Below are 18,918 nucleotides of genomic sequence, written 5' to 3' on the forward strand. Positions count from 1 at the left end.
ATTCATAAATTATATCTTGTATCTCCATGACATCAGTTGTAATTTCTCCTTTATTGTTCCTGATGGAACTTATTGGAGATTTTTCTTTTCTGGTTTTCGTTAGTCTAGCCAATGGTGTGTCAATTTTGTTTATTTTTTCAAAGAACCAACTTTTTGTTTTATTAATCTTCTGTATAGTTTCCCTGTTGTCAATTTTGTTTAGTTCTGATTTGATCTTAATGATTTCACTTCTTCTGCTGGGTTTGGGGATCATCTGTTCTTCTTTTTCCAGCTCTTCAAGATGATTCATTAGGTTGTCTATTTGTGATATTTTTGACTTTTGGATATAGGCATTTATGGAGATAAACTTTCCTCTTAGGACTGTTTTAGTTGTGTCCCACTGGTTTTGGTAACTTGTGTCACCTTTGTCATTTAGTTCAAATAATCTTTTGATTTCCATCTTGATTTCCTCATTTATGAAGTGATCATTCATCAGAAGTTTTTATAGTTTCTATGACTTTTTGTAGAAATGAGAACTCTCGTTAGGATTGATTTCTACATTTATTCCATTGTGGTCTGAAAAGATACATGGTATAATTTCTATTTTTTAAAAATGGTTTGAGACATGCTTTGTGTCCTAGGATATGGTCAATCTTAGAGAATGACCCATGACCTGATGAGAAGAACATATATTCAGTGGTTTTGGGGTATAATGTCCTGTAAATGTCAGTCAGGATTTGTTCTGTTTAAGTCCTTTATTTCTTTGTTGATTTTCTGTTTGGAGGATCTGTCCTATGCTGTCAGTGGGGTGTTAAAGTCTCCAACTATTATGGTGTTGTTGTTTAGTCATTTGTTTAGATCAAGTAGAGTTTGATTTATGAATCTGGGTGCACCAAGGTTGGGTGCATATCTATTTAGAATTGTTATGTCTTCTGGTTGAACTGTACCCTTCACCATTATATAATGACCTTCTTTGTCTTTTATTACTTTTGTTGATTTAAAAACTAAGTTATCTGTAATTAGCACCACCACACCGGCTTTCTTTTGGCTTCTATTTGCTTGAAATATTGTTCTCCACCCCTTTACCTTTAGTCTATATGCGTCCTTGCAGGTTAGATGTGTTTCCTGAAGGCAGCAGATACTTGGCTTGTGTTTATTTTATCCATTTGGCCAGCCTATGTCTCTTGAGTGGGGATTTCAAGCCATTCACATTTATTGAGATAACTGATAGGTGGGGCAGATTTCTGTTCACTATGTTGGGTTGAACTTTGTTGCTTTGTTTTCTCTCTTGAGCCATTGTGGTATCGGGGCTTTGATCTTTAGCTTTGAGTAGATTTACATTTGTGAGTGTTTATTGTGCTGATCTGTGGGTAACACTATTGTGAGTACTTCTTGAAGGTCTGGCCTTGTCTTGGTGAATTCCCTCAGTCTTTGCTTATCTGAGAATGTCTTGATTCCTCCTTCATATACAAAACTTAGTTTTGCAGGGAATAAGATTCTAGGCTGGGCATTGTTCTGTTTCAGAAGAGTGAGAATGGGGCCCCAGTCTCTCCTTGCTTGTAAAGTCTCATTAGAGAAGTCTGGTGTTATTTGGATTGGCTTTCCCTTGTATATTACTTGTTTCTTTCGTCTTACAGCTCTTAGAAGGGCCCCTTAGTTGATATTTTGGTCAGTCTGATGACTGCATGTCGTGACGTCTTCCTGTTTGCATTGAATCTCCCAGGGGTCCTCTGAGCTTCTTGAATTTGTATCTGGAGATTTTTAGCAAGGCCTAGGACATTTTCCTGTATTATATCTTCAAATAGCTTGTCTAACCCTTGAGTGTTTTCTTCTTCCTCTTCTGTTAACCCTATGACCTTCACATTAGGTTTCTTCACATAATCCCTTATCTCTTGTAGGCTTTGCTCTTTACTCTTGTTTCTCTGCTTTATCTCTGTTACTGATTTATTTAATTGGGAGGTGTTATCTTCAATCTCTGAGATTCTTTCTTCTGTTTGATCTACCCTTTTCTTGAGGCTTTCCACAGTGTTTTGTAGTTCCCTGAATTGATTCTTCATTTCTAGGAATTCGGTTAAACTTTTCTTCATTGTATCAATTTCTTTAGTGAATTTTTGTTCCACGTCCTGGAGTCTTTTTGTGTTTTCTTTGTGGTGGTTATCCAGTTGTTCTTGCAGGTCATTGAATTTTCTTATGATCCACATTCGAAATTCCTCTTCTGTCATTTTGGTTGCCTGATTTTAGTTGGTATCTGTTTCTAAGGGGCTGGTGCTCCTCTTTAGGCGTGTGGTTTCTGTTTGGTTCTTCATATTTCCAGAGTTCCTTCACTGATTTCTTCCCATTTGGATCAGTTGTTGCTTCTTGCCTTTAGGTTTTCTTTTGGGTATTGACACGCCCTGTTTAGTCTCTGAGTCGGTAGGTGGTGTCTGTGGGTGAGATTCAACCACTCCCTGTATAATGAGTCAGTAGGTGCTGTGAAAAGGGTGTGCAGGATGTCCTCCCTGTCAGTAGGTGGTGCTTGCTTGGAGGAAAAGGCTACACTGTTGTTTTTGTGTCCTGTAACCAGCTCTTGTTCCTCTAGAGAGGCACTCTAGTGCCTCAGGTGGTTGGTGGGGCTCAGGGTCTTCCAGGTGTGTCCTTTTCTCCCCCTCAGTGAGGACTGGTCTGGGAGTGAGTCTGGGTGGAGCTGTGTTGGGTAAGCCTGCCCTCCGGCTCCACCAATGCTGTTAGCAGGGGTCAAAGTTCTGTTCTCTGCTTCCAAGAAAAGCTGTCAGGGAGGGGCTGGAATAGCCCCGCTTAGAGAGTCTGCGTGTGGGGTGGGGCTGTCTGAGACCCGCAGTCTGGAGCGTGCCTCGCTTCTTTCCACCCTCCCTAACTCCACGGCTACTTCTGGGCCTTTGCCAGCAGGCCAGATCTCATGCCACCAGGCCTCCCCTGACTGTGATGCCGGCCAGTGGGTTCCCTGTGCAGGAACGCCACCTGGGCTGGGTGCACGGCCTCCCATTGGGGTAAGGGTTGCCCTCAAGCACGCTGATCTGCCCCTGAAGGCACACACACTTCAGTAGGGTGTTCACGAATATCCCTTCCGTGCCCTGGGCAATGGGAGACCTGGGTGCACGGGATCTGGTCTGCAGGTCTGACCTCTGGGCCCAGAGTTCAAACTACATCCTCACCAGGGAGAGGAGTGCTAGTCCCAATTCACCCATGGGAGCCCAAGCTGGGTCTAGTCTCTCAGCCTCAGGGTCTGCACCATTCTCCTGGGATCCCCGTGCCAGCAGCACCTGGGAGGGCTGGCGGGTGGGGAGCTCACAGTCTGAGTTCTCCTCTCAGCTCTAGGGCCCCAAAAGGGAAGGTCCCATTCCCTGGAGGTGCCTCTGGCTGGTGGCTGTATTGTCTGTCTCGGCAGCCGCGGATAGGGTCGGGGGAGGGGTGAAGGAGGCAATATGGTGCCTGCCTCACGGCTCGGGTCTGTGCACAGGGAGGTGCCTGTGGGAGTTGGGAGCCTTGTGCCGAGTCCACTACAGTCTTACCCCTCGCTGGCGGCGGCCGTCTCTGGGCTGGTGTCCGCAGGTCTCTCCACCCGCTGGGGAGCCACCAGCATTCCGAGATGCAGGGGAGGGGAAGTTAACCACCCCACCTACCCTTGTCGCTGGTCTCTGGGCTGCTCCTGAGGTCTCTGCTCCCAGTTCTCCTCCGTGACCTCCTCCTGTGGTCTCAGGTACCCTCCTTCTGACCCTCGTCTGATGTATGCTCGTCTGCTTGCTTCTTTCTTCTGATTTCTCCTAGAATCTGTGTTTTCTTCAGAGACACTCTGTCTGGCGGTGTTCTCATCCGCCATCTTGATTCCAGAGTATTTTTTTTTGCAGCAGGCAGCAGTAGAAAGCTGGGCTGCTGCTCCTCCTCCCAGAACTTTCTTCCAACCTGTAGGGGCGGAGGAGGACTGGGGGAGTGCCTAGCTGAAAAGCTCAACTTTGAAAACAGAATTCATGCAGTATTTCGTATTTGGGTTGATTATGGAAGGAAACAGATAATGAAGTTCTTTGGGGGATATCAGGTGATCTGCTACCAGGCAGAAAGAAGGAAGGGAGGGTAAAGGAGTTTTTGGTTGCTTTGCTTTTTAAGGCTTTTTGCTCAACCAGAGCCCAGACTCTGTGTGATGATATATGACTTTTTAATATTAGACAAATGATCTCATTTTCTGAAGTCAAATCCCTCATTTGTAGAGGGTGAGAGTTTGGCTTTCCTTTAGACTGTTCCCATTTCTAATGTTCTTCTGTTTTCTCTACACTCACCTTGCATACAGGGCTTTTTAGAAGAGAGCAGCACTATTTTCATAGATCTGATGTAGCCTAGGTGTCTGCTGGGGTCACCCTGTCCTTTGAAATCAAATAAAGTTGCCCCAGATAAAATGCTTTTATTATGAAACAAGTGTCACAGAAAACAAAAAGGCTAAGAATAAAATGCTCACAATCTAAAAACAGCCTTCACCTTTTTGTTACCTGTTAGTGTCAACACAAATGGAATGGATAGAATCAGAAATGAATAAATTAGAAAATAATAATATTGCAAGAGCTGGTAAGTAAACCCAAAAGCTGTTCCCTCAAGATATATAAATGTTATAGGGGAAACTGTCAAACAAAAAACTCATCAAGAAAAGAAAAAAGCAAAAAACATTCAGCTTTAGGCACAAGAAAGGTACTCACAGACATGGAAGACATTGAAGAATTGTAAGAGCTAGCCGTTCTATGGGCAGCATGTACCTTTCTGAAAGATTTCAATGATTATTGACACAGACACACTTTATCAGTGTAAAAATGATGAACAATCTTGGTCTTCCAGGTACTGTGCTTAACAAGGACAATGACTAAGCTGTCTCTAGATAACTAAAGTTTCCCAGAAGTAAGCAAAGATTGGAAAGGTCTGAACAGACTCAATATACAAGGTTTCCTTGAGACGTGCTAACTACAGGAAACAATTTGAGCAGCACATGTGCCTTCCACGGGATTAGACAGGTCTGTGCAGCTGCTGTCTGCGAGCTCTGGCAGGGCAAGACTCATGGTTGAAACACATAATCCCTGCCTTCTGTTCTATTTGCTTATAGCTTGCTGAGTTTTTGCATCTATGTGATCTGCCGTGCGACACTCTGTGCTCCTTGTTTGCAGTCTTCAGTTTTCTGTCTGTCTTCATTTACTGATTTTCATTTTTATTGATACAGGCAGGTGGCAGAAAGGGCAAGACTGTTTATAAGGATTGGCGCATTTGTGGAACATTTATTTATGGGTCATATTAGATATTAACCACTTTGGTGGGGCGCTCACCGGCCGCGAACCCTCGCCCACAGCCGCACCCCCAGCCCGCCCGGCGCTCTGCGCTGCGCATGCGCCACCAGCCCGTCTGCTCTCATGTGACGGGAAGCGGGAAAGCAGCGACAGCTTGCTTGACTTCACAGGTGGCTTTACTTGTCATGTCAATCAGAATAGGTAACATGCACATATATGTTTTCATTACGTTATTTTTAAATGTTCACGGTTTTATTTATTTATTTATTTCATTTTATTTTTATAAATGAAAAATTAGAAAAGTCATATCACGGCTGCCAGCTAAAGTCGACTCTCAGCTGCGCACCTTCACATCACGGCTGTCGGCTAAAGTCGCTGCGCGTTCATCTGAGGCTGTCGACTACAGTCGACGCTCATACCAAAGTGGTTAAAACATTTTGGAAAACTACCATCACTAAGTCACAGCAAGAATAATAGCTAATGTTTATTGACATGTTCTGTGTTGCAAGGAAGTGTTCTAAGAAGTTGGTTTGTCCTAATTCATTTAATTCCCACAACAGCCTTACGAAGTACTGATGCCATTACCATATCCATTCAACAGTTGAGGAAACTCAGGCACAGAAAAATTAAATAATGTTCCTGAGCTTATACGGCATAATCAAGATTTAAACTCAGTCAGGTTGGTGCCAGAGACTATACTATTAATCACTACGTTATTGCTTTGTCATTTCAAAAGAATGATAAGTCATCAATTACTAGAAAATATTGTTTACACTTTGGAGTGGTAAAGTCTTTCTGAGTAATCTCTAGAATTTGAAATTTGGGCATGGCAAAGGACACCAAAAACAAAATTAAAAGACAACAAATGACAGACTAAGAGATATGTCTGTAAAATATATTGAGACAGATCATTGATATCTTTAATATGTAAACAACTTTTCTAAACTAATATGTAAACAATAAACAACTCAATAGAAAATATAGGCACAGGATATAAATATACATTTCAGAAATACAAATGACTGGTAAATATGCAAAAATATGTTGAATCTAATAATTAGCAAGATACCACTTTTTAGCTGACAAAAACTAAAAAGATTTATAACATCTAATGTTGTGAGAATTCAATCAAATACTCATCCTCATGTATCGCTGACGGACTTCCCTGGAATGCGATTTGGTGATATCTACTGCAATGAAACCCAGCGAAGTCACGTCCTGCCATCATTCCACAGGAATGCTTACACATGCACAATTACACTGAAGTGTTACATTGTCTTGTATGAATATAGCACTGTTGGTCATAGCAAAATGAATTCACATCATGATGGACTAGTTATTATGAATTAATTATGGCACTTCCGTGTGGTGGAGCACTGTGCTGCTGTAAAAGGCAAGGGTCATCTATCTACTTTGTAGACTTGGATGTCCATGCCATATTTATAGGTTAAAACAAAACAAAAATAAGTTGCAAAACACTATGATCATATTTCTGGTATAAAGAAAAACCATATACTACATATATGTAAATACATTATCAAAACATGCAAACATGTAAAAATTGGCTCTAATACTCATTCCCTATTGAGTGGGAAATACGGCATTTCTAGCCATTTTCTGAGGGTTTGGGGAAGAGGGTGTTTATTATTAGCTCTGATTTCCTGCTTCTATTGAATGTACAGCCCTTTTATATTTCACTTCTGCTGTTGTTTGACTCTGCCTTAATCCTTCTTCCTTGATTTTCTAAAAAACTTGCTCATGCCAGGCTACTGTGAAAGTTAGACTTTTACTGAGAATTTGGTGGTAACATTAGAGAATTAAATTGTAGCATAGTACAATAGGTGACAATATTTAATATTAGTCACCTTTGTTCTTAAAAATCCTTTGGTCAAATCTTTGCCCTCATCCCCTCCCCCACAATAGCTACTGGTGGCTCCAGCTTCTCACTGTCCTGCCAGTCCACTGTCTCTTCTTCAGCCATCTGTTTTCCCTTTCAAATGAACCCAAAATCCCCAGAAGACTGTTCATTTTTTCTGGATAGCAATTCAGTGATACTGTTGTCATCCCTCTTCTAAAAGCATTTTTGCTACTAGCTCACCTTGTAGATTAATATATCAATTAGGATTAGGTTAAGTTGTGTGTGTGAGAAAACCCCAAAACAATAGTGGGCTATGCAAGATGTAAGTTAATTTCTCTCTTCTGTGTAGATGCGACCCAGATGGAAGCGCTCCAGGGCTGGTATGGCAGCAACGCCATCCTCATCATCTTCTTTCTTGTTCCTTCAAGCTCAACTCTTGGCTTTCATTTCATGGTTCCAGTTGGCTGCTCGAATTTAAGATCTAAGAGGAGAAGACAAAGAAGAGAGTCTCTCTTCCCACTGCGGAGATTCCTGGGGGCTGCCTGGAGGCGGTTACATGCCTAGAGCCAGAACTTAGCCACATGATTACACCCAGCTAAAAAGATCGGGGAAAAAGAGCTTGGATTGTAGGGTGCTGTACGCTGAGCTGAAAATTATGTTCTGCTGTCAAGGAAAGGGATTTGGGGGTACCCAGCAGTCTCTGCCACAGCGCTTGGCCTTGCTCCCCAGGAAAGGCTTCCCAGGCTGATGCACGAGCACGCGCAGAGGCAGGCAAGCGTGCTCACTGCAGCTGCTACAGGACGTGTGGCGGGAGATGAGGCCAGAAAGCCAGGCAGAGCCCATGTCAGGAGAGACTTTGAAAGTCAGGCTGAGAAGTTTGATTTTGTCCTGTAGGCAGCAGGGAGCCAAACATATTCTTATATTTGATATAAATTCTTCCAGGATTTAAGCTGATTGCTTGTCTATATGAGTTCATTTTATAATTTTAAATGCAAAAATTGTAACCTATGAGGCCCAACATTTAGAAAATAGAAAGCACTGTAGTCATAGTGTATATACAATGGCAATCCTGTTGTTCTTTTTTCACATAACCTTACGTCATGAGCATCTCCTCATGTAACATGACCTTCTTAAATATTATTTCTAAATGACTGTATAATAGTCCAGGAAAATAATCTAACCATTTCTATACAACATTCTACATTGTTGGCCATTTAGATTAGACATTGGCTAAGTTTTTATTAAATTTTGTAAGATATTGGTAGCTTTAACTTCAGACTTTTGTTACTTGTTACTAAATCATTAGAAGACATTTAATTTCAAGTACTAGGATACTTGAAATACTTGAACTATGGCTTAGATAATAAAGGCACTAATTATTGCACATAATAAAAATTGAGAGGTGGTAAGTGGGTCAACAATGTCAGGCCCTGGCCGTGTCTCTGCAGTTTTCTTGGGTTTCATGCTTGTCCTGAAATGGCTGCTATGGCTCTCTGGGCATCAGATTCTCACATGACAACTCTGAAAGCGTGACAGGAAGGTGGGTGCTCCTGCCCATGCCTCCCTGATCTAACTGTTGAAGAAAGTTTTTCCCAGGAGCAAGCAAGAAGACTTTCCCACACTGGGTCACATACATAGCCACCCATAGCTGCAAGAGAAGCTGAGAAGTAGGAATCGGAAAATTCTTTTTCATGGTCTTAGACTGGACATCAGGATTCATCCCCTGGTCCAAGACATTTTGCCCATCCCCAAACAGAGGTTCTTTTAGCAAGGAAGAGGAAATGACTATTGGGCAGGTAGTCAGTCGCTTATATTAAATGTTGGACTTATTATGGAGACAAAGAAAACCGCAGAAATGGTTTTTCAGGGTCTCCAAACCTGCCCTGTATTGCTATATGGGCTAGAATGGAGAAACAGGCCCTCAAAATAAATGATTGTGATTTCACCTTTTTTTTCAATGAAACCTCATCTGTTTTCTTTTTTAACAAAAAATTCCCAGCAATCTAAAAATGAAGTGAACCCAAATACATTACAGAATCACCAAAGAGAATACATGATATATCTACAGCACTGCATTTATTTTTTTTGCCCAGCTGACACCTTGATTTCATATAGCACTTTATTAAAAATAGATGTAATGTTTATCTGATTATAGAGTTAATCCTTACTAATTGCTAAAAATTTGCAGAGTACAAAAATTTAAAGAAAAAAGTGAAAAAATTATCTCCCATTTCACCCTTCAGAGACAATCACTGTTATTATTTGGTATAATTATTTTTAGCCCTTTGGACATATGAATAAATTTTGAATATAAAATTGGGATTTTACTGCACAGATAGTTTAGTTTTGTATCTTACCCTTTATACTAATAAATCTATGACCCTTTAAAAATAACAGAATTTTTCTACTTATTGTTTAGCTCTCTTCCATTCAACATTTACCTCTTATCATGCTATAATTAATTTAGATAAGTAATTTGTTTTCTTGGAGGGAATATGCTATAGAAGTACATTGATCCAGACAGCTCTCTCACTCTTGGCTGTATGGCCTTATAGAAGTTGCTTAACCTTTCTAAGCTTCAGTTTTTTCATTTGTAAAATGAAAATGTTGCTAATAATAATAATACTGGTTTTGCTATTTTGCTTGTGATAAATGATAATATTTATCAAAGTGCTTTGTAAATTAAAGTTGAAAGACAAAAATTCAAAGTTAAAAGAAAACTTAGTGCTAATACCCTTTAAAATATTTTAGACATCACATTATTTTATATTTGGAAAATTAAAAGATGGGAATTAGACAATAAAAACATTTTTCTTTTATATTTTGAATAATAATAAATACCATAGAGATAAGTTTGCTCAAAATTGTAAAATCTTTTTTGTTTTTGATAAACATTTGAGAACTTAAATTTTTTATTTGGAAAAAATGTTTTAATAGAAATTCTGCTTTTTAAAAAAGATTTATTTGGTTAAAAAAAGTAAAAGTAACAGATATTTGTTTATGACTAATCTTGAAATTTTATGCATAATTTAAAATGTCCTTTCAGGAAGTGCATATTTAGGAGAATTTACAAAAATACTTTCTTTTCTTTTGAATGATTAAAATATGCACAGCTACAATAATTTAAATAATATTCATAATACGAAGAAAATAGCAGGTTTAGTTTGAAACCAGATTTTGCAATCGTTGACTGCACTTGTCACAAACATGTTTTCCTCTAATAAGCATCAAGCATTTCCCACTACCTCTTTCTTTTTGAGCTCAGACACTGAATTAACTTCCCGGAAACCTCACTCTTTTATTTCTGAGTACTCCTTTATCTTCCCATGAAAAGATAAAGCTACTATTGTAGCCCAGGATATATTTCCCAAGTATCATTTCCATTTTTAGTGAAAGTTAAGACAGGGCTTATGAGAGGTTTAATGCAAAAGCCTCCCTTGTTTTTGGAGTCTATCTGGAATTCATATCTAGTTGAAATAATCTAAACATGACCATGTGTAGGCCGAGTAATGAGGAAGACAACTTTGCTATGCTCAGCTGTGGTTCAGTGATTGTCCTCTGAGAACCAACTGCTACAAAATCACAGGTTATTACGCAAAACATTCTGCAACTGAAGCAATGACTGAAACAAAACATTCTGCAACTGAAGCAAGGGTTTATGGAGAAAACTTGCTCAATGCAGTTTAAAAAAAGCAATAACTTTTCATCTAGTTTATATAAATAATAGATACTCATTATAGAAAATTTGGAAAATACAGAAAAGCAAGGGAAAAACCATAAAAATCACTTATGGCCTGTCAACTAGAGGTTGCTTCTATAAACAGTTGCGTTATGTGTATAAAACAACAAGTTGAACTCAAATTCAAGTTTTGTAACCTCCTTTTTTCACTCAACAGCACATTGTGAGAATGTTCCCATCTTGCTAAAGATCATTTGATTTACAGTGAGCTGATGCTGCCTGGACTCAACGACCAGCAGCACAGGAATGGAATCAGCGCCTTCCAGATGGAAGTGGCTGCCCTGGTGGCCGCACCTGTCCCTCTCTCGTTGAGCCCATGACTGTTTTCCCTGATAAGCAGTGCCAACTAGTATCATGTCTCAGCTAGATGACATGTTTGTGGTTTTTTAAAAAATCTATAGGCCTAATTGCAATTTATAAACCAGTATAAACTTTCACACAGATATTTAAAGATGGTTCTCTCTATGAAGGTTGCAACAGTAATAAAGTGAATGGAGTTTTAGTTGACTAAGTCAATATTTATCATTTATCTTGTGCAAGTGGATATTTCCAAAGCAAGAAGTTAATTGTTGAGTAGGAAGGGATATGCTAATCTGAATCTGGCTTCCTAAAGTACTGGCTAAATTATTCCAGATTTGCCCTCAGGCCAAATATAAGTTCTATTCAAGTAAAGAAAGCTTGAGGAGTATGCTAATTTCTGGTGAGGTGATTCTTTTGACCATTTTTAATACTGTAAATGGAATCTTAAAAAAAATCCATATTCCTCCAAAGCCGAAAATCTATACATATTCTGTGTATTTGTGCAAAAAAAATTTTAACTGCTACATATAGTTAAAATGACACTAGTCATTTTATTTCCAACTCAACACACACTGGGCCGGGTGCGGTGGCTCACACCTGTAATCCTAGCACTCTGGTGGTGAGAGAATCGCTTGAGCTTGGGAGTTTGAGATCCAACCTGAGCAAGAGTGAGACCCTGTCTCTATTAAAAATAAAAAAATTAGCCGGGCATGGTGGTGCATGCCTGTAGTCCCAGCTACTCAGGAGGCTGAGGCAGGAGGATCACTTGAGCCCAGGAGTTGGAGGTTGCAGTGAGCTACAATGATGCCACAGGACTCTACCCAGGGTGACAGAGAGAGACTCTGTCTTAAAAAAAAAAAAAAAAGAAAAGAAAAGAAAAGGAAAGAAACCTACCCTGACTTCCTTTTGTTGGTTATATGTTGCTGTAAGATGCATTTTATTCACTTGAGAGATCTACCTGTTCAGATTATGAACTGACAAGCTGTATCAATTCTAGTTTTGTGTGATTTTCAGAAGGCAATCACACACCTTGTCTATAAATCAGTATATGTCTATAACATCATCCAGACCTTTTTCAGAAGGACAAATGAAAGCCATTCTTACACACGTCCTTCACATTGTCCACAAAATTGTGAGTGAAATTCATCTTGCTTATTTGTATAGTGGCAATAACTAATAAAATAGCATTTAAAATTGAATGTCAGCTGGGCGCGGTGGTTCATGCCTATCATCCCAGCACTTTGGGAAGCTGAGACAAGAAGACTCCTTGCTTGAGGCCAGGAGTTTTAGACAGGCCTGGGCAACATAATGACACCCTGTCTCTACAGAAAAGTTTAAAAAAATAGTCAATAGCTGGGCTATTGGTGGCCCATACCTGTAGTCTCGTGTACTTGGGAGGCTGAGGCAGGAGGATCCCTTGAGCCCAGGAGTTCCAGGCTGCAGTGAACTATGATCACACCATTGCACTACAACCTGGGCAAAAGAATGAGACCCTGTGTATAAATACATATATACATACATACATAAATCTAAAATTTGTGTCCTATATCCTAAACAAAAAATAAGAGGTATCTTAGGAAAAAGAAAAAGACAAAAAGAGGCAAGGAACTATTCTTCAGAAGTGCAAGGAACAGAGAGAAGACAAAGGAAAATGTTTCTTTTTTCTTGGATAATAATGAATAATAGTAGCTTCTGAAGTTTAAAATCGATCTTAGTCAAGGAACCATTTGGAATTTAGGATTGGGCAAACTAGCTTGAGAAGTTGGGGTACCCACCTTCTGTGAGAGACCTAATAAATAATATTTAAATATAGCTGCATATACAGCTGATATAGCTGTACCCTGTAGTCAAGGATACCAAAGATATTGGCAGAATTCAGCTGGCTACCATCAGAAAGAAATGCAAACATGCACTACGAAATCAGGCTGCGCCATTTAGTGCCTGTGTGACCCTAGGCAAGACACTAAAGCTGTGTCCCTCAGCTTCCTCCTCTGTAACTGGAGATGACAGTAGCACCCACCACATAATCATTGGTATGATTAAGTAAGGAAATATACATCAAGGGCTTAACTGGTGCATAAGTGCTCAGTAGTGGTGAGCCAATGTGATTATTATTATTATGTTATATTATGATTTGGTTAAAAAGATCAAGGGAGCAGTGAATAGCAAGCTGAAGAAGAAAGCAGCATTATGGCACCAGGTCTTAAAAAGGTCCCAGTACTCTGGAATTTTCCACAAACCTCTGACCTCTCTAGTTCTCTCTAGATGCCAGCAGTCTGTTGTGGCAGACTCTCAAGGGTTTTGGGCGCAGGGGTGAGCAGCTAGGCGGGGGCGGGGACTGAGAAGTGAGCGTGAACCGGCCGCCCTCTCCTCCCGCCTGCGGTCTGGGCAGGAAAGCAGGCAGGCCTCCGGCCCAGCGCGGCGCTCGGCGGCCCTGCGGCCCCTACGCCTTCGGATTTATGCCGATAATGTTATGGAGCATGGCACATTAAAATGGCTTTTGGATGTTTTAAGAACCTCCTTCCCGGGAAGGACTTTCCTGACCACCATATTTAACTCTGTGTCCCCCGTACCCCAGTTTCCCATCTCCCTTCCCTGCTTCATTTTCCTTCTTAGTTATTAGCACACTGCTGCATGCTCCACTACTGAAGTTTCGTGTTCATTGCTTCTCTTCCTAGTAAGTAGACGTAAACTCAAAAGCGCAGGCTATTTTTGGTTCCTGTTGTTGTTCACTGCCATCTCCCTAGTGCCTAGCCCAGTGCTCCGTAAATATTATAGCAAATATCCAGTAACTCATTTGTTGGATGCAAGGAAAGGATAAATTCTCAAATATCTTAAGGCATTTGCAGTGTGGTGACCAGAGGACTTCAGGAGGCATTTCTGAAGATTCTATGTTGTTCAGATTATGCATAAGGAATTAAAGTATCATTAACAATTTGATTTTAAAGTTTTTGGACACTTTTACCCATTGAGACAAAAAATACATGGCATTAGAATCCTATGCATGATATGTAAGCTTGTATGATTATATTCCAACAGAACAGAGCTTCTCAAATTTTGCAATTTAATGGTTGTTATTTAAAGATGGAGAAGGCATGGGGGGGGGGGAATAAACTCCAGAAGGCAAAAATCCAGAACAGAAATGGCTAATAATAGCCATCATGTCTATTGTTTTCCAAGCACTATACAGTTTTTTTTTTTCAAGATAAAACTCTTCGAAAGTGGATATTTGACCTACTGCACAGACGGGAAGATCAGGGCCTCATCCTTAGTAAGTAGTAAGTGGAGCTGGGATTTGAATCTTGCTTTATGTGAGTCCAAACTTATATTTCCTCAAACTTTCCGATTGCCTCTGAGTGTAAGCTTCAACCTGTTCCCTCCAGAACTGTGCAGATCTGTTATTTTGAAAGGTGGCAAGCGAGCGCTCGGCTTGCCCGCCTTATAGCTGAGTGTCTGTGATGCCTGCCCGGAGCAGACGTGCAGGTGCAGCTACCCTGTGATGTTTGTGCTCAAGTGAAGGTCCCCATCAAGGTGATGTGTCAAGTGTGAGTTTGAGAAGGAGCAGTGATGGGCTTCTTCTCACCCTTTCCTTCTTTTAAAAAAAACCCCAGAATTCTACACCAGTGCTCATCTTGTATGCTTTGCAGTATTTTCCCTAGAGTCTGTGTGCTTGATCCAAAGATGCTGCTCTTACTAAGATCAGATTTCAAATTCTTCTTCTGGACTTACTCTCAGAGCCTGCGGCACATTCTTTAAAAATTTCATCAAGGACAGCAAATCTTTGTCCTTTTAGAGTGAATTTGATTTTAGGACACAGCCATGTGGAACTATACCCAGTGAATAAGGTGAGTGAAAATGCTGGATAATATTTTGAGTAAAAACCAAAGTAGTGAACAGAATGTGGTGATAATGGTTTGTTTTGTAGTTTATTAAATTGTCTCTGAAGGATGTTGTGAAAAGTTTCTAAAAGTGCTTTGGCTAATGTCTACGATGTTGGAAAAGTACATCAACTACCAAAAGGGACTGTGTTGAAGGGTAATGGTCATTTGACCACATTAGCTTTGCTCTGACAGTCTTAAAAAGAAAGTCGTATCATAACTTTAGATCCGTGGCTTGAATCATTGCTGTGGTTGCTGCCATCTGCAAGGAGACTCCATATTGTCATGAATTACGGCTCTGCAATCAGAAGAACCAGGACATGAATGTTTGCCAGATAAACACAGTTATGCAGGGCAAACCAGGATGAGAACAGGAGTGGAGAATCCTGAGAACCTAATATTCACTGAAACAAAAAGCAATATGTTACATTACATTAAAACACTTAAAGAGAAAATAGATGATGAGTATAACAGCAGGAAGAAATGATGTTTTTATGGTTATGGCAATAAAAGGGAAGCTAGAAGATGTTTGAAATGATATTCTTATCTAGTTAGGGAGGCTGTTGTTTATAAGGAATTAAAATATGAAAGGAGGAAATCATTCATGAGATTTCCAAAGATAGTTCAATATTTAGATTTTTTTTTTTTTTTTGAGACAGAGTGTCTTTGTTGCCAGGGCTAGAGTGCTGTGGTGTCAGTCTAGCTCAGAGTAATCTCAAACTCCTGGGCTCAAGCGATCCTTCTGCCTCAGCCTCCCCAGTAGCTGGGACTACAGGCATGTGCCACCATGCCCGGCTAATTTTTTTTCCATATATTTTTAGCTGTCCAAGTAATTTCTTTCTATTTTTATTTTTTTTTTTAATTTTTTTAATTTTTTTTTTTTGAGACAGAGTCTCGCTTTGTTGCCCAGGCTAGAGTGAGTGCCGTGGCGTCAGCCTAGCTCACAGCAACCTCAAACTCCTGGGCTCAAGTGATCCTCCTGCCTCAGCCTCCCGAGTAGCTGGGACTACAGGCATGCGCCACCATGCCCGGCTAATTTTTTATATATATATCAGTTGGCCAATTAGTTTCTTTCTATTTATAGTAGAGACGGGTCTCCCTCTTGCTCAGGCTGGTTTTGAACTCCTGACCTCGAGCAATCCGCCCGCCTCGGCCTCCCAGAGAGCTAGGATTACAGGCGTGAGCCACCGCGCCCGGCCTTCTTTCTATTTTTAGTAGAGATGGGATTTCACTCTTGCTCAGCCAGGTCTCCAATTCCTGAGCTCAAATGATCCACCTGCCTCAGCCTCCCAGAGTGCTAGGATTACAGGCGTGAGCCACGGTGCCTGGCAATATTTAGAATTTTAAAATGTATTTTATATCAATTTATTTTTACGCTGAAAGTTATATCAGAAAATTAAGATCTTTCTCTTAAGAAGAGTTAACATTTTGCAATACCCATCACGAAATCTCTCCATCAGAAGGAATGGGTATTTTGTTTCAATACGGTTGCGGAGCTAGGAAGAGAATGATTACAATAGGACAAATGCTCAGGGTTTGAAACTCAAGGCATTCAGACAAGGTTTTAGTACATATTTCCCATCTTCAGAACCCACTGAAAAATTTCATTAGGTGGCATACAAATGAGGGTGTGTGTAAGCATTAAGAACTACCCACTAAATCTAAATCATTTCTGTTAATAGGCCAACAGTAAGAAGGGGGAGGCGTCTCATTAGCCAGGGCCGAACGGACCGAGTGACGGTCTGCGCGTCAGCACCGCGGCTGTTCCTAGCAGGTCTTTCCGGTGTCGCGGCAGCGCACCTTTGCGACGCGCAAGAACAGCGCTCATGCATGAGGACAGGGCCCAGCCAGTTGTCTTATTATTTAAAAACCGTCAATAAAAGAGGTCTTTGTTCTTAAGAGACGATTAAAGAAAAAAAAGCTGTTCTTTTGCCATTTGCGAGGGCATTCGAACGAAGGGGTTTTGGGGCCTGCGGGACGGCGTGTGCCCGGAGGCCCAGGGCGCGGCGGGCAGAGCGCGGCGGCTCCGGTTCTGCTTTTCCTGTGCGGGCAGCAGGCTTCACGCACCTCGTTCACCAGTCGAGGCTGTTTCCGTGGCTGGAGGACAGGCTGCGCCCGGGCGGCTGTGAGGCTGGACGGGAGGATGCGTCTCTGGCCAGCAAGCGGCTACGCAGCGGCCGCGGTCCCCGACGCCCGCGGGCAGGCGGGCTGCGAGCGAGCGGGGCTCCTGCGGCGCGCGGCCTTCTCGGCGGCTTCCCGGGGCCTGGCTCCCACTAGGAAGCCTGGCCCACAGCTTTTCTCTCTGCCTCTCGGAAGTCCCCAGGGTCCCTCCGCTCCGTCCCGGGGCTGGACCGCAGAGCGACAGAGGCGACACAGGAGAGTGCTGGCCCGTGCGTGCCCGCGAGCAGGCGTGCGGGTCCGTGCGTGTCTGTCGGCGCGTGTTCCCCCGCCCTCCCTTTGGCTAAAAGTCTGATAAAATAATGAGGGGAAGAGAACACCAACAGGGGACACTTCCAGGAAAGTAAGAGACTGAGATGGCTGTCCCCTCCTTTCTTCCTCCAGGAAAATCCCCTCCGACGGAGCCGCGCGGGCCACTGGAGGCGCGGGGCGACAGGAAACACGCTCCCCGGGGCGACAGGAAACACGCTCCCCGGAGCGACGCGGGCCGGGCGCGGGGCGGCCGCGGGGAGGGGGCGCGGCCGCGGGGAGGGGGCGCGGCCGCGGGGAGGGGGCGCGGGGAGGGGCGCGGCCGCGGGGAGGGGCGCGGGGAGGGGGCGCGGCCGCGGGGAGGGGGCGCGGGGAGGGGGCGCGGCCGCGGGGAGGGGCGCGGGGAGGGGGCGCGGCCGCGGGGAGGGGGCGCGGGGAGGGGGCGCGGCCGCGGGGAGGGGGCGCGGCCGCGGGGAGGGGCGCGGGGAGGGGGCGCGGCCGCGGGGAGGGGGCGCGGCCGCGGGGAGGGGGCGCGGGGAGGGGGCGCGGCCGCGGGGAGGGGCGCGGGGAGGGGGCGCGGCCTTGGGGAGGGGCGCGGGGAGGGGGCGCGGCCGCGGGGAGGGGGCGCGGCCGCGGGGAGGGGGCGCGGCCGCGGGGAGGGGGCGCGGCCGCGGGGAGGGGGCGCGGCCGCGGGGAGGGGCGCGGCCTTCCCGCCCCTCCGGGACGGGGCCGAGCGGCGGGAGCGCCCGGTTCCCGGCAGCAGCTCCGCCCTTGCGCGGCGCGAGGCGCAGGCCCTGGGCTTGCGGGCGCTTCTCGCGCCTTCCTCGCCGCCCTGCCCGGCTCCTCCGCGCCCTGCCGGCCCGCGCCCAGCTGGCACACTGGGAAGTCCGCTGGTCCCCTGCTGGAAGGACAACCAGTTTTGAGCTCGATGCCACCCTAAATCTTTTAGAAGCTTCGATGAGAAAAATCTCTCGCCAGAATGTTCTAAGTGACACCTCCGCAGGAAATCGGAGCCTGCAGGCGGCAAAGGCCGCGCCGCCCGCTCCCGTTCCCGCTTAGTTAGGGTTTCGTTTCTCGTGACCTCATTTTAAAATTTATTGCTTTTAATTCGTCTTAACAATATCTTGCTAAGGTGCATGTAATTTTAAGCTGCTCTAAATCTTTCGATGAAGAAAACAAGTAAATAAAGAAGGCGAACTCACGCCCTCCGCCCGCCTGACGCCTGGCGGCCTCCGCAGGGGCGTTCCGGCCCGCGCCCGGGCGGACGGTTCTCACTGCGCGGTAGCACGGCCGCTCGCGGGCTCGCGCGGGAGTGCGGCGCGTGTGCGACCGCGAGGGCGCGCCCCGCACCGCCCCGCGAGTCCCCTGCCGCTGCGCCCCATGCACGCCTCTTCCGGCACCTCCCTGGGCCGCCGGCCCTGCCCTGGCCCCTGCCCCTGCCCCTGCCCCTGCCTGGCCCCT

At 43.9% G+C, this 18,918-nt stretch overlaps 1 protein-coding gene and 1 long non-coding RNA gene across 3 annotated transcripts in view; one reads left to right on the forward strand and one right to left on the reverse strand.

Moving 5' to 3' along the window:
• Nucleotides 1-5,571: 5,571 nt before the first annotated feature.
• Nucleotides 5,572-17,226, reverse strand: LOC142870094 (uncharacterized). The gene is made up of 3 exons (XR_012918659.1): nucleotides 17,098-17,226; nucleotides 12,528-15,434; nucleotides 5,572-7,594 (listed from the first exon to the last, which is right to left on the reverse strand). It is a non-coding gene; the product is annotated as an uncharacterized LOC142870094 (long non-coding RNA).
• Nucleotides 17,227-17,460: 234 nt separating this feature from the next.
• Nucleotides 17,461-18,918, forward strand: part of RHOH (ras homolog family member H) — a 43,369-nt gene continuing 41,911 nt past the window's right edge. The window contains exon 1 of one of the 2 annotated variants that reach the window (XM_076001208.1): nucleotides 17,461-17,551. The gene's annotated coding sequence lies outside the window, so the exon portion shown is untranslated. The remainder of the gene's footprint in view (nucleotides 17,552-18,918) is intronic. The other variant, XM_076001210.1, reaches the window with a different exon arrangement.

This window comes from Microcebus murinus, chromosome 3, assembly GCF_040939455.1.
Source record: "Microcebus murinus isolate Inina chromosome 3, M.murinus_Inina_mat1.0, whole genome shotgun sequence".
In the NCBI taxonomy this organism is placed as follows: Eukaryota; Metazoa; Chordata; class Mammalia; order Primates; family Cheirogaleidae; genus Microcebus; species Microcebus murinus.